The sequence below is a fragment of the Arachis hypogaea genome, chromosome 10 (genome assembly GCF_003086295.3).
Source record: "Arachis hypogaea cultivar Tifrunner chromosome 10, arahy.Tifrunner.gnm2.J5K5, whole genome shotgun sequence".
Taxonomy (NCBI): Eukaryota; Viridiplantae; Streptophyta; class Magnoliopsida; order Fabales; family Fabaceae; genus Arachis; species Arachis hypogaea.
In genome coordinates, this window is record NC_092045.1 from 92,320,671 (window position 1) to 92,332,327 (window position 11,657).

Below are 11,657 nucleotides of genomic sequence, written 5' to 3' on the forward strand. Positions count from 1 at the left end.
ATTATAACCATTTGAATCCGCCTGACTGAGATTTACAAGATGACCATAGCTTGCTTCATACCAATAATCTTCGTGGTATTGACCCTTACTCACGTAAGGTATTACTTGGACGACCCAGTGCACTTGCTAGTTAGTTGTGCGAAGTTGTGACAAAGTGTGATTCACGTTTAAGAGCACCAAGTTTATTGGCGCCATTGTTGATGATCACAATTTCGTGCAACAAGTTTTTGGCGCCGTTGCCGGGGATTGTTTGAGTTTGGACAACTGACGGTTCATCTTGTTGCTCATATTAGGTAACTTTCTTCTTATTTTCTTTTCAAAAAGTTTTCAAAAATCTTTCAAAATTTTATTTATTTATTTATTTTCATTTTTCCAAAAAGAATTTTTCGAAAACCCAAAAAATTAATAAAATCATAAAAACTAAAAATATTTTGTGTTTCTTGTTTGAATCTAAAGCCAATTTTTAAGTTTGGTGTCAATTACATGTTTTTAAAAATTTATGCATTTTTTGAAAAATTCATGCATGGTGTTCTTCATGATCTTAAAGTTGTTCTTGGTAAGTCTTCTTGTTTGATCTTCATATTTTCTTATTTTGTGTCTTTTGTTGTTTTTCATATGCATTTTTGCATTCATAGTGTCTAAGCATGAAAATTTTCTAAGTTTGGTGTCTTGTATGTTTTTCTTTTCTTAAAAATTTTTCAAAAATAAGTCTTGATGTTCATCTTGATCTTCAAAGTGTTCTTGGTGTTCATTTTGACATTCATAGTGTTCTTGCATGCATCATGTGTTTTGATCCATAATTTTTATGTTTTGGGTCATTTTTGTGTTTCTCTCTCTCCTCATTAAAAATTCAAAAATAAAAAAATATGTTTTCCTTATTTCTCTCATAAAATTCGAAATCTTTGGGTTGACTTAGTCAAAATTTTTTAAAATAAGTTGTTTCTTATTAGTCAAGTCAAGATTTCAATTTTAAAAATATTATCTTTTCAAAATCTTTTTAAAAAATCAAATCTTTTTCATTTTTTATTATTTTCAAAAAATTTTAAAATTTATTTTCAAACTCTTTTTCTTATATTTACTTCATATTTTCGAAAACTTTACTAACAATTAATGTGATTGATTCAAAAATTTGAAGTTTGTTACTTTCTTGTTAAGAAAGGTGCAATCTTTAAATTCTAGAATCATATTTTTTAGTTTCTTGTTAGTCAAGTAATCAATTTTAATTTTAAAAATCAAATCTTTTCCAAAATATCTTTTTCAATCATATATTTTTCAAAATATCTTTTTCAAATCATATCTTTTTCAAAATCAATTTCAAAATCTTTTCAAAATTAATTTTCAAATCTTTTTCAACTAACTAATTAACTATTTGTTTATTTCTTATCTTTTTCAAAACTACCTAACCACTTTCCTCTCTCTAATTTTCGAAAATCACCTCCCTCTTTTTCAAAATTCTTTTTAATTAACTAATTGTTTCAAACTTTAATCTTAATTTTATTTCTTCTCTTAATTTTCGAAAATCACTAACTTTTTTTTTCAAAAATAATTTTCGAAATTCTCTCCCTCTCATCTCTTTCTATTTATTTATTCATTTACTAACACTTCTCTTCATCTAAAAATTTGAACCCTCTCTTCCCCTTCTGTGTTCGAATTTTTCTCTCCTTCATTCTTATTCCTCTTTTCTTCTACTCACATAAAGGAATCTCTATACTGTGACATAGAGAATTCCTCTTTCTTTTTTGTTTTCTTCTTTTTCATATGAGCAGGAGCAAGGACAAGAACATTCTTGTTGAAGCAGATCCTGAACCTGAAAGGACTCTCAAGAAGAAGCTAAGAGAAGCTAAAGCACAACAATTCAGAGAAAACCTTACAGAGAATCTCGAAAAAGAAGACATGGCCGAACCCAATAACAATGGTGGAGGCGCAAGAAGGATGCTTGGTGATTATACTACACCTACTTTCAATTTTTATGAAAGAAGCATCTCAATCCCTGCCATTGGAGCAAACAATTTTGAGCTGAAGCCTCAACTAGTTACTCTAATGCAACAGAACTGCAAGTTTCATGAACTTCCATCAGAAGATCCCTACCAGTTTTTAACTGAGTTCTTGCAGATCTGTGATACTGTTAAGACTAATGGGGTGGATCCTGAAGTCTAAAGGCTCATGCTTTTCCCTTTTGCTGGAAGAGACAGAGCTAGAACATGGTTGGACTCACAACCTAAAGATAGACTGGACTCTTGGGGTAAGCTGGCCACGGCCTTCTTGGCTAAGATCTTTCCTCCTCAAAAGCTGAGCAAGCTTAGAGTGGATGTTCAGATCTTCAAGCAAAAAGATGGTGAATCCCTCTATGAAGCTTGGGAAAGATACAAGTAGTTGACCAAAAAGTGTCCTTCTGACATGCTTTCAGAGTGGACCATTTTGGATATATTCTATGATGGTCTATCTGAGTTCTCTAAGATGTCACTGGACCATTTTGCAGGTGAATTCATTCACCTAAAGAAAACACCTGCAGAAGCTCAAGAACTCATTGACATGGTTGCAAATAACCAGTTCATGTACACTTCTGAAAGAAATCCTGTGAATAATGGGACGTCTCAGAGGAAGGGAGTTCTTGAAATTGATGCTCTGAATGCCATATTGGCTCAGAACAAAATGTTGACTCAGCAAGCCAACATAATTTTTCAGAGTCTGAATGGATGGCAAAATGCATCCAACAGTACTAAAGAGGCATCTTCTAAAGAAGAAGCTTATGATCCTGAGAACCCTACAATAGCAGAGGTGAATTACATGGGTGAACCCTATGGGAACACCTATAATTTCTCATGGAGAAATCATCCAAATTTCTCATGGAAGGATCAGCAAAGGCCTCAACAAGGCTTTAATAATGGTGGAAGGAACAGGCTTAGCAATAGCAAGCCTTTTCTATCATCTTCTCAGCAACAGACAGAGAATTCTGAGCAGAGCCTCTCTAGCTTAGTGATGAGGTGCAGAAGCTGGTGAATTAAAAATTTATTAAAATGGTTACGTTGCAGGTATAGTTCTTAACTCACCAAAAATCTGCCTATCAATTTAGAAATATGTCACTGAAAGTTTAAATTAAAATTACTGGGAGCTTTAAGTCCCAGGTCGTCTCCCAACGAGTTGCAGAAAAATGTGTTGTTTTATTAATCAGATATTCCAAAAAGAGTTGAGCTAAGTAAATTGGGATTCAAATTGAGGAATTTTAAATAATAAAAATAAAAGGCCTTGACTGGGAATTGATTGGTTAGAATTTCTATCATTGATGGTGTGATTGTAAGATTAATTTATAATTAATAGTTGTTCTGTTTGGTTATCCCTTACTAGGTAAGAGAAAGTCAAACAAGTGGAAATGCTAGATCTGTTCACAAGTTGCAACCCACTTAGTTCAAAGGGATTGGCGTCGGTGACAGGATAGCAATCCAACATTTAACCCAATTACAAATTTTTCTTTCAATTCTTCCAACTCAAGAGTTCCTTTTAATCAACTCCCCATCAAGTAATGAAACTACTCACGCATTGTAAATAAAGAATCCATGGCACATGAAAGGGAATTAAAAGAAGACATGATTATTGGAATGGAATTTAAATTAAAAAGAAATAAACCTTGCATTAATTAATCATAAAAAATATCTGAATGACAAAATTGAACATAACAAAGAACATGGAAGAATAAAACCAAGTTAAGAGAACAAACTAGAGTGATGAAGTCTTGATGAGGAAAATAACTCTTCTCAATGTTCCAATGCTAAGATCAAGTGAAAATTAAAATTCTAAAAACTAGAGAGAAAAACCTAAGAGAGTGAAAAACTAGATCTAAAACTACTCAATGAATGTCTCTTGTTTCTGCATATTCTCTGACTCTAGTCTGCTGTTCCGGGCTGAAAACTGGGCCGAAATAGGGTCCAAAGTCGCTGGTTTCAGATTCTGCAGTTTATGCAGATCGCGCATGTCACGCGATCGCATCGTCCATGCGGACGCGTCGCTGGCGCTTTTCCTCTTCACACGTTCGCGTCGTCCATGCTATCGCGTTGCTTGTGCTTTCCAATCCGCGCGGCCGCGCAAGCCATGCGGCCGCGTCACTGCGATTTGCGCTCCTTCGCGCGGTCGTGTGAGCCATGCGACCGCGTCACTTTTCGTTGGTTATCTCTTCAAACTCTTGTGTTCCTTCCATTTTTGCTAGCTTCCTCTCCAATCTCCATCTCATTCATGCCCTATAAAGCCTGAAACGCTTGACACACAGATTACGGCATCGAATGGAATAAAGGAGAATTAAAATTAAATAATTAAAGTCTCTAGGAAGCAATTTTCAAACATGTAATAAATTCAGGAAGGAAATCTAAATGCATGCTAAATTGATGAATAAGTGGGTAAGGATCACGACAAAACCACACAATTAAACACAATATAAACTATAAAATAGTGGTTTATCACTTAGCAAAAATAGTCTCTGATCTATCTAAAGCCACTTTAAGTTTCATGCATGAAACAAGGTCCTCCATTAGAAATTTGGAGGCACAAGTGGGTCAGCTGAGTAAGAAAATCACTGAAACTCCTCCTAGTACTCTCCCAAGCAATACAGAAGAGAATCCAAAAAGAGAGTGCAAGGCCATTGACATTATCAAAATGGCCGAATCCAAGGAGGAAGGGGAGGACGTGAATACCAATGAGGAAGACCTCATGGGACGTCTTCCAGACAGAAAGGAGTTCTCTATTGAGGACCTAAAGGAATCTGAGGCTCATATAGAGACCATAGAGATTCCATTAAACATCCTTCTGCCATTCATGAGCTCTAAGAACTATTCTTCCTCTGAAAAGGATGAAGATGTAACTGAAGAGCAAGTTGCTCAATATCTAGGAGCCATCATGAAGCTGAATGCCAAGTTCTTTGGTAATGAGACTTAGAAAGGTGAACCTCCCTTGCTCATTAGTGAACTAAATACATGGGTTCAACAAATTTTACCTCAAAAGAAATAAGATCCTGGTAAATTCTTAATAGCCTGTACCATAGGCACCATGACCTTTGAGAAGGTGGTGCACGAAATTGTGATCATCAATGGCGCCATCAAAATGGTACGCTCAATTTCAATCTCAACTCTTTATCACAACTTCGCACAACTAACCAGCAAGTGCACTGGGTCGTCCAAGTAATAAACCTTACGCGAGTAAGGGTCGATCCCACGGAGATTGTTGGTATGAAACAAGCTATAGTCATCTTGTAAATCTTAGTCAGGCGGATTCAAATGGTTATGGAGGATTAATAACTAAAAGATAAATGAAACATAAAATAAAGATAGAGATACTTATGTAATTCATTGGTGAGAATTTCAGATAAGCGTATGGAGATGCTTTGTCCCTTCTGTCTCTCTACTTTCCTACTGTCTTCATCCAATCCTTCTTACTCCTTTCCATGGCAAGCTGTATGTTGGGCATCACCGTTGTCAATGGCTACAGTCCCGTCCTCTCAGTGAAAATGTTCAACGTGCTCTGTCACAGCACGGCTATTCATCTGTCGGTTCTCGATCATGTCGGAATAGAATCCAGTGATTCTTTTGCGTCTGTCACTAACGTCCCACAATCGCGAGTTTGAAGCTCGTCACAGTCATTCAATCCTTGAATCCTACTCAGAATATCACAGACAAGGTTTAGACCTTTCGGATTCTCAAGAATGACCGCCAATGGATTCTAGCTTATACCACGAAGATTCTGATTAAGGAATCCAAGAGATACACATTCAAGCCTTGTTTGCATGTAGAACGGAAGTGGTTGTAAGGCACGCGTTCATAAGTGAGAATGATGATGATCGTCACATAATCATCACATTCATCAAGTTCTTGGGTGCGAATGAATATCTTAGAATAAGAATAAGCTGAATTGAATAGAAGAACAATAGTAATTGCATTAATACTCGAGGTACAGCAGAGCTCCACACCTTAATCTATGGTGTGTAAAAAGTCCACCATTGAAAATACATAAGTGATAATAGTGATCATTGGCTTCGGCCCCAGAGAGGGAACCAGAAGAACCAAGATGAAAATACCATAGCAAAAGGTCTTATTTATAGAGAACTAGTAGCTTAGGGTTTACAAAAATGAGTAAATGACGTAAAAATCCACTTCCGGGCCCACTTGGTGTGTGCTTGGGCTGAGCATTGAAGCTTTCATGTGTAGAGACTTTTCTTGGAGTTAAACGCCAGCTTTTGTGCCAGTTTGGGCGTTTAACTCCCACTTTTGTGCCAGTTCCGGCATTTTGGGCCATCAAATCTCGGGCAAAGTATAGACTATTATATATTGCTGGAAAGCCCTGGATGTCTACTTTCCATTGCAATTAAGAGCGCGCCAATTGGGCTTCTGTTGCTCCAAAAAGTCCACTTCGAGTGCAGGGAGGTCAGAATCCAACAGCATCTGCAATCCTTTTCAGCCTCTGAATCAGATTTTTGCTCAGGTCCCTCAATTTCAGCCAGAAAATATCTGAAATAACAGAAAAACACACAAACTCATAGTAAAATCCAGAAAAGTGAATTTTAAATAAAAACTAATAAAAATATAATAAAAACTAACTAAAACATACTAAAAACATACTAAAAATGCCAAAAAGGGTATAAATTATCCGCTCATCAAAAGGCTCTGTGTGATCTGGGGTCAGGTATAAATCTTATGCCACTCTCTGTAATGGAGAAGCTGGGGATCTTTGAGGTACAAGCTGCAAGAATCTCATTAGAGATGGCAGACAAGTCAATAAAACAAGCTTATGGATTGGTAGAGGACGTGTTGGTAGAGGTTAAAGACCTTTACATCCATGCTGATTTCATAATCTTAGACACTGGAAAGGATGAGAATGAATCCATCATTTTTGGAAGACCCTTCCTAGCCATAGCAAAAGCTGTGATTGATGTTGACAGAGGTGAACTAGTCCTTCAATTGAATGGGGACTACCTTGTGTTTAAAGCTCAAGGATCTTCTTCTGCAACCATGGAGAGGAAGCATGAAAAGTTTCTCTCAATACAGAGTCAAACAAAGCCCCCACAATCAAACTCTAAGTTTGGTGTTGGGAGGCCACAACCAAACTCTAAGTTTGGTCTTGAACCCCCACATTCAAACACTAAGTTTGGTGTTGGGAGGTCCCAACAATGCTCTGAACATCTGTGAAGCTCCATGAGAACTCACTGTCAAGCTATTGACATTAAAGAAACACTTATTGGGAGGTAACCCAATTTTTATTTATATATATTTCTATTGTTCTTTTATGTTTTATTAGGTTTATGATCATGTGGAGTCACAAAACAATTGCAAAAATTAAAAACAGAATCAAAAACAGCAGAAGAAAAAGCACACCCTGGAGGAGGAACTCACTGGCGTTTAAACGCCAGTAAAGAGCATAGAACTGGCATTTAACGCCAGAAAGAAGCATCAGACTGGTGTTAAACACCAGAAACAAGCATGGAAGTGGCGTTTAACGCCAGAAACATGTTGCAGATTGGCATTGAACGCCCAAAACAAGCATGGAAGTGGCGTTTAACGCCAGAAACATGCTGCAGTCTGGCGTTAAACGCCAAGATTGCATAAAAAAGGCGTTTACACGCCTAATTGGTGCAGGGATGATAAATCCTTGACACCTCAGGATCTGTGGACCCCATAGGATCCCCACCTACCTTCTCCCTCTCTCTCACACCTTTTCATAACACTCTTTCTCATCACCTCTTCACCACTCACATCCATCCACTCTTCCCCATAAACCCCACCTACCTTCAAATTCAAAATCTCTTCCCCACCTAAACCCACCCTAAATGATCGAACCCTAACCCCTCTCCCTCCACTTTATAAACCCCCTATCCTTCTTCATTTTCACACAACACCACCCTCTCTTCTACCCCTTGGCCGAAACATACACCACTCTCCCTCTCCTCCATTTCTTCTTCTTCATCATCTATTCTTTCTTCTTTTGCTCGAGGACGAGCAACATTCTAAGTTTGGTGTGGTAAAAGCATAGCTTTTTTGTTTTTCTATAACCATTGATGGCACCTAAGGCCAGAGAAACCTCAAGAAAGAGGAAAGGGAAGGCAATTGCTTCCACCTCTGAGTCATGGGAGATGGAGAGATTCATCTCAAAAGCCCATCAAGACCACTTCTATGAAGTTGTGGCCAAGAAGAAGGTGATCCTTGAGGTCCCTTTCATGCTCAAGAAAAATGAGTATCCGGAGATCCGACATGAGATCCAAAGAAGAGGTTGGGAAGTTCTTACCAACCCCATTCAACAAATCAGAATCTTAATGGTTCAAGAGTTCTATGTTAATGCGTGGATCACTAGGAACCATGATCAAAGTATGAACCCGAATCCAAAGAATTATCTTACAATGGTTCGGGGGAAATGCTTAGATTTCAGTCCAGAGAACGTAAGGTTGGCGTTCAACTTGCCTATGATGCAAGAAAACGCACGCCCCTACACTAGAAGGGTCAACTTTGATCAAAGATTGGACCAAGTCCTCATGGACATATGTGTGGAAGGAGCTCAATGGAAAAGAGACTCAAAAGGCAAGCCGGTTCAATTGAGAAGACTGGACCTTAAGCCTGTGGCTAGAGAATGGTTGGAGTTCATCCAACGCTCCATCATCCCCACTAGCAACCGATCCGAAGTAACTGTGGATCGGGCCATCATGATCCATGGCATCATGATTGGAGAGGAGGTAGAAGTTTATGAAGTCATCCCTCTAGAACTCTACAAAGTAGCCGAAAAGCCCTCCACCTTGGCAAGGCTAGCTTTTCCTCATCTCATTTGCCATCTATGCTACTTAGCTGGAGTTGTCATAGAAGGAGACATCCTCATTGAAGAGGACAAGCCCATCACTAAGAAGAGGATGGAGCAAACAAGAGAGCCCATTCATGGATCTCAAGAGACGCAATAAGGAAGCTCATCATCAAGAAATCCCTGAGATGCCTCAAGGGATGCATTTTCCTCTAAACAACTATTGAGAACAACTCAACACTTCTCTAGAAGGATTGAGTCATAACATGAACTAATTAAGGGTGGAACACCAAGAACACTCCATCATTCTCAATGAGATTAGAGAAGATCAAAGAGCTATGAGGGAGAAGCAACAAAGGCAAGCAAGAGACATAGAGAAGCTCAAGAACACCATTGGTCCTTCAAGGAGAAGGTACCACCATCACTAAAGTGGACTCATTCCTTAACTTCCTTGTTCTTATCTCTCTGTTTTTCGGTTTTTGAGCTTCATGTTTGTCTATGTTTGTGTCTTTATTACATGATCATTAGTGTCTAGTAACTATATCTTAAGGCTATGAATAATTCCATGAATCCTTCACCTTTCTTAAATGAAAAATGTTTTTAATACAAAAGAACAAGAAGTACATGAGTTTCGAATTCATCCTTGAAATTAGTTTAATTACATTGATGTGGTGACAATACTTTTTGTTCTCTGAATGAATTCTTGAACAGTGCATATTTTTTATCTTGTTGTTTATCAATGTTAAAATTGTTGGCTCTTGAAAGAATGATGAAAAAGAGAAATGTTATTGATAATCTGAAAAATCATAAAATTGATTCTTGAAGCAAGAAAAAGCAGTGAATAACAAAAGCTTGTGAAAAAAATGGCAAAAAAATAATAAATGAAAAAGAAAAAGCAAGCAGAAAAAGCCAATAGCCCTTAAAACCAAAAGGCAAGGGTAAAAAGGATCCAAGGCTTTGAGCATCAATGGATAGGAGGGCCCAAGGAAATAAATCCAGGCCTAAGCGGCTAAATCAAGCTGTCCCTAACCATGTGCTTGTGGCATGCAGGTCCAAGTGAAAAGCTTGAGACTGAGTGGTTAAAGTCATGATCCAAAGCAAAAAGAGTGTGCTTAAGAGCTCTAGACACCTCTAACTGGGGATTTTAGCAAAGCTGAGTCACAATCTGAAAAGGTTCACCCAGTCATGTGTCTGTGGCATTTATGTATCCGGTGGTAATACTAGAAAAATAAAGTGCTTAGGGCCACGACCAAGACTCATAAAAGTAGATGTGTTCAAGAATCAACATACTTAACTAGGAGAATCAATAACAGTATCTGAACTCTGAGTTCCTATGGATGTCAATCATTCTACATTTCAAAGGATAAAGTGAGATGCCAAAACTGTTCAGAAGCAAAAAGCTATAAGTCCCGCTCATCTAGTTAGAACTAATATTCATTGATATTTTGGGATTTATAGTATATTCTCTTCTTTTTATCCTATTTTATTTTCGGTTGCTTGGGGACAAGCAACAATTTAAGTTTGGTGTTGTGATGAGCGGATAATTTATACATTTTTTGGCATTGTTTTTAGGTAATTTTTAGTAAGATATAGCTACTTTTAGGGATGTTTTTATTAGTTTTTATGCAAAATTCATATTTCTGGACTTTACTATGAGTTTGTGTGTTTTTCTGTGATTTCAAATTTTTTCTGGCTGAAATTGAGGGACCTGAGCAAAAATCTGATTCGGGCTGAAAAAGGACTGCTGATGTTGTTGGATTCTGACCTCCCTGAACTCAAAATAGATTTTCTAGAGCTACAGAACTTCAAAAGGCGCGCTCTCAACTATGTTGGAACGTAGACATCCAGAGCTTTCCAGCAATATATAGTAGTTTATACTTTATTCGAGTTTAGATGACGAAAACTGGCGTTCAACGCCAGTTCTAAGCTGTATTCTGGAGTAAAACGCCAGAAATACGTCACAAACCAGAGTTAAACGCCAAAAACACGTTACAACTTGGCGTTTAACCCCAAGAGAAGCCTCTACACGTGTAAAGCTCAAGCTCAGCCCAAGCACACACCAAAATGGGCCCCGGAAGTGAATTTCTGCACTTAGACTTATTTCTGTAAACCCTAGTAACTAGTTTAGTATAAATATGACTTTTTACTATTGTATTTTCATCTTTAGCTTTCCTTAGATCATTTTTGGAGACTATTGATCATGTTTGGGAGGCTGGCCATTCGGCCATGCCTGGACCATCACTTATGTATTTTCAATGGTAGAGTTTCTACACACCATAGATTAAGGTGTGGAGCTCTGCTGTACCTCGAGTATTAATGCAATTACTACTATTTTCTATTCAATTCAGCTTATTCTTATTCTAAGATATTCGTTGCACTTCAACATGATGAATGTGATGATCCGTGACACTCATCATCATTCTCACCTATGAACGCGTGCCTGACAACCACTTCCGTTCTACCTTAGATCGAGCGCGTATCTCTTGGATTCCTTAATCAGAGTCTTCATGGTATAAGCTAGAATCAATTGGCAGCATTCTTGAGAATCCAGAAAGTATAAACCTTGTCTGTGATATTCCGAGTAGGATTCAGGGATTGAATGACTGTAACGTGTTTCAAACTCGCGAGTGTTGGGCATAGTGATAGACGCAAAAGAATCACTGGATTCTATTCCGACATGATCGAGAACTGACAGATGATTAGCCGTGCTGTGACAGAGCATTTGGACCATTTTTACTGAGAGGATGGCAAGTAGCCATTGACAACGGTGACGCCCTATATACAGCTTGCCATGGAAAGGAGTATGAAGGATTGGATGAAGGCAGTAGGAAAGCAGAGATTCAACAGGAATACAGCATCTCTATGCACTTATCTGAAATTTCCACCAATGAATTACA

The 11,657-nt window shown here is 37.9% G+C and overlaps 1 non-coding gene across 1 annotated transcript; it reads right to left on the minus strand.

The window, feature by feature from the left end:
- Nucleotides 1–2,295: 2,295 nt before the first annotated feature.
- LOC112718854 (small nucleolar RNA R71) lies at nt 2,296–2,403 on the minus strand. Its single transcript, XR_003161182.1, has one exon. It is a non-coding gene; the product is annotated as a small nucleolar RNA R71 (small nucleolar RNA).
- Nucleotides 2,404–11,657: the final 9,254 nt, after the last annotated feature.